Genomic DNA, 4,705 nt, shown 5'->3' on the forward strand with positions numbered 1-4,705 from the left:
GGAATTCTCCAGCTCTGCCAGGCCTGGGAGTGAGGGGCCCACGCCAGAGCCCCTCTTGCATCCAGGTCCCTGGCCAGTCCTCCTGGTGTTGACTCACAGCTGGAAAGAAGCCAGAAGCCCCTAGAAAGCCTTGATTCCCGCCTCAGGTCGGTCCTTGGCTGCCTGGTGTGCGTGACCACTTGGAAGGGAAGGGGGCAGCTCCCAGGCCCCATCTGTGCTGTGCAGAGGTCCCGAACCCCCAGGAGCATTGTCTCCTGCTGTGGCCGCAGATACCAGGGTCACTGGGGTCTTATAAGGCAGCGCTGGGAGGAGGTGGACCCAGGAGGGTCCATTCCTTAAGTGTTGGCTTCAAGATGGCCTGAGTCCCGGGGCACACAGGTCCTGGGAACCTGCCAAAGGGCAATGTACTCTATCAAGGTCACCGAAGGGGACGTCCTCTTCTGCTTCTAGAGCTGGTGACAAGGACAAACTCGTGTGACCCACCCCTCCCCTGCCAGTGAATAGCCTGGAGAGAAATGCATTCTTGACTTTTCTAGGAACTCAGGTCTGGGCTTGAACTAGGACACAGACATTCTCTCCAGCTGCAGTCCTAGCCCCAGTAATCACACTCCTGCTTATCACGGAAAAGCGGCTTGAGACTCACCACCTCCAGGAAGGTCTCCAGGAAACCCACCCATGTCTGCTTCTTCCTTTCCTCTGAGACCTTCTGGATTCCACCACCATGGCTTTGCAACCCTCTTTACCATTTGTTTCAGATTGCTAAGTCTATTTTGGCCTCTGTGAGGACTGGGGTAAGGAAGTCTCTTCCCAGTGACACGAGGCCTAGCCCTCCTCCTTTGATAACCATTCCATCCATTTCCTGGTTCTCATAGATCCAAAGAGAAGTGCCTCTTTGATGGGTTTTATTCTCCCCAAAGCTCAGGCAAGCAGAGGAGGACACCGCAGGAGTAGATGGGCAGCTCAGAACTTGAACCCAGGTCTAACAGGAAGGGGACAAGGCCTTCCAGGAAACAAGGACACTCACTGCCATCCCTGCCCCATCAGGGTCCTCTCTAAAGCAGGCTCCCAGAACACCTCCTCTCCCTGGCCCCCAACATGGTTCCTGCTGGCCTTCCACCCACTCTTTCTCAAAGAAAGGACAGACGGAAATAGTAACACAGACATCAGGAGCATAGTATCGTCATGTAGGATCAAAGTGTTTTATGCCCATTGTATCCTGTTGACCCTGTCATGGAACAGGAAAGGAAAGAATGGACCCATTGTACAGTTGAGGAAACTGAGGCTTATGTGGCTTTCCTCAGGTTACATGGGGGCCCAGTTTACCCTGGGGCTAGGAAGACCTTCATTTTGCAGAACAGAAAACTGGGGTCTGCTCAGACTCTGCCAGCCTGAGAGAACAGGGGACACAGGGAACATCCTAAGCCTCCTACTCCACCAGGCCGCCTCCAAACCTGCTCAGAGACAGGAACCCCCTCCTCTGGATGGTGCAGGATCCCCCCCCCCCAGCAGCCCCTTTCCCCTCAAGTCCCCCAAGACATCCGATCACAGCATCACCTGTTTGTGCCCAACTATTGTGCAACCAGGCTTGGGGCCAGAGCTGGCTCCATAAAACCAACAGCCGGTGAGCTTGAGCTGGCTGATTCTGCCCCCCTGGAGTTCAGCGGTGACAGCAATGAATCACACTAATGGGGAGAGAAGGCCATTCTTCCTCTTTGTGGCCTGGAGACAGGTATTTTGAAAGCTCCTCCCCTGGTTCAGGCAAACACAGCTGACCTCTCTTGTTGGACCCCCCTCTCTCTCCCTGGGCCCAGGCTGAGGCAGAGCAGCCAGGGACAAGGTGGGGTGAACTAGACAGAGCCGGACGGCTCTCCCACCTGGCTCTGCCCAGTCACCCGTCAGCCTGTGACCCCAGGGAGGGCAGAGGGCCCCTCCCCAGAGGAAGGGGAGAAGGATCCCAGTGACCTTGGGGTGTGCTTCAGCTGGCCTCTCCCTTTTCCCACCCTCCCAGCTGCCCGCATGCTGCCTCTGACTCTCTTCCAAGAACAACTTGGCAAGTTCCAATGCACAACCTGCAAAAAAAATCCCAGAGTGGTGGGGAGAGCCATGGCCTGGGGGCCCAGAAGGCAGACCGACCTATTTTTATGTGGTGTTAAGTAACACAAACACCTCCATGCAAACAGAGCTGGAAATCTCTGGAGTGGAATTTATGGGGAGGGGAGGGGGCTAGAGAAACTGTGTGGGGGGGTGAAATGTGCAGGACACCTGAGGTCACCTGATCTGAAACCAGGTGACTCTGTACTCCCTTCTGGGAAATGGTACAGCAACTTTCCATCAACCTTCAAACAAATTACAAATTGCAAATATGAGTCATGGGGCTGGAGGCTGACTGGACACAGAGACAGCCCTGCTGTCTGGAAGGAAGACACATATTAAGTGCAATCCATGCCTGGACTCTGGAATCTTCTTCTGTGATCCTGCAGTGCTCGACCAGAGAGGGAGAAGTGGGCTCATCCACTGGTAGGGGAATTGGGGAATCCTCAGTTTGGGCCTGGACCCTTAGGTTGTCCTGGGGAGATTCTCAGAGTCCATTTGTCTAGGGGATCCCACTTCAGCTGAGGTCACTTCCTTCGGTTTGCACACTTCCAATGATGGGGAGCTCGCTCCTGTTTGGGATTCTCACGCTGTGGAAACTAAGGTCTCCCTCCCAGGCAGCTAGTTCTGCCTCCTTCTCACGTACGCCTCACGGCCCAAGTCCTGCCCCCTGCAGCACTCACTGAGATTAGCATGGAGCTGGACAGGCCTGGGCTGGACCTTGGCTTTGCCACCAGTGGCACAAATTCAGCAAGTCCCAGCAAGCATCAGTTTCCTCATCTGTAAAAGAGGGGGTGCTATGAAAGGGGGCATGAGTTCTCAGAGTTGTGATGTGAAGTCCGGGCCCAGCGTCTGGACCCAGCTGTGTTAGTTGCTTCTATTGATTACTGCAATCATCGTTACTGTTAGGATTACCATTATGGTTATTATTTTGATCATCAGTTCCTTTAACTCCTCTTTCTGTGTCGAGTTTCCAGACCACTCACCTCCCACAAGTCCTTCCTCAGAGCAGTCTAGTTGGTTTCTGTCGTGAAGCGACAGCCAGATGTGATCTCACTGACTGGAATGACGCTCCCCTTTGCCTGGACACCGGCCTCCCCCTGGAGAAAGAAGCCAGGCCATGTGCTGTGCGGTGAGAATTCGGACAGAGACAGCCGGGGCTCAGCCCTGCTCTGCCACCTCCCAGCTGTGTGGCCCCAGCGCAGCCACAAGTTGATCAGAGAGTCTATCCTACCTGCCTTGGAGGTAGCCCTGGATTACCAGGAGGAAAAAGAAGGGGGTGCTTAGAGTCTCACAAAGAGGGGACAGCTGTCTTATCCATATGCTGGAGAAAAGAACCATCATTCTCTAGTATGGACATTAATTACTAGGAGAAAAGTCAGAATTTTTTGGACCTCCTATACACTTATTTTCTAGTTTCATGTTTTGCTTTTAGTAAGGAAGTTGGGAAGCTACCCACAATCTCTCGTGCTAGGGAACTTCATCTGACCATGCTCCGAAACTGCTGCAGGCCGGTGCGCTCCCTGTGTGGAGGAGCAAGCCGCAGATGGCCATCAGCTTGTTTACAAAGTGTAAGTGCATCAGAGAGTTTTAACCACCGTGATCTCCAGGTTGGCAATATTGAGCTTGGTCTCCACTATAAGCCTCAGGTTTCACAAAGACCTAGGGGATAGAGGGTAGAAGTAGGGCAGAGGCAGGGCAGGCACCTGTATGTCCCCTGGGGAGATAGGGGCAGGATTGGCTGGACCCAGCCTCAGGATCCAGGCTGGCGATCCCGCAGCTAAACGACTTGCAGACACTGAAGATTTTCTGAGACCCTAAGATATTCCAGCATTCTTGTGTTAGAACAAGACAGAATCCTTGCCCTCTGAAAGGGTCCATGATAAAGAAACACCAAGCACGCAGAGGTGGGGCTCCACAAGGGCAACTCAGAGGGAATCGACCAGCAGCTGTGTTTATTTGGACAACAGTACCTTTAAAAATGGAATTCTTTCTGGGAGGACACTCCAGATGATTCCAGGCCCTGTGCTTCCTCTATTGTGTCACCACAGCTGGTTCACTAATGGACATTATACACCCAGCAGAGGCCAATTTGAATCCAAGATATAGAGTATTATGTGTGATAATAAATGCAGGAACCCAATGAGAATGGGGCACCAAAAGTGCTCATCCTGCAGTCTGGGATGGCTTCACAGAGGAGGGGGCATTTGGGTGGGCAAAAGATAAAAGATAAGGGTTTGGATAATAATGCAGACTTGCTGTCAATTAGTGGGAGGTTCAGTAGTGGTCCCAGAACTGATCAAAGAGAGAGGTCAGAACCTTTCATTCCTCGCCAGCAAGTCCTCATCAGGCCATTGTTGCTCCCTTCTTCTCTGCATGACGTGCCCGAGGTCCCGTGTGGGGTAGAGCCTGGGCCCGGGCCTGGAAGAGAGTGGGGAGGAAGAGGGAGCGGGGGAGAGGTGTTGAGGAGGGAAGGGCAAGAGAAGCAGCAGGGGAGGAGCTAAGTGTTAAAGCTGCTGAAACAAACACACACCACCTGCTGGTTCTGCCCCTGCTCCCTCTGCCCAAGGACAGAGTCCCTTCAGCCCTACAAATGCTCAAGTTCTTTTAGAAA

This window comes from Talpa occidentalis, unplaced genomic scaffold (genome assembly GCF_014898055.3).
Source record: "Talpa occidentalis isolate TD23 unplaced genomic scaffold, MPIMG_talOcc4v2.1 talOcc4.12, whole genome shotgun sequence".
NCBI lineage: Eukaryota > Metazoa > Chordata > Mammalia > Eulipotyphla > Talpidae > Talpa > Talpa occidentalis.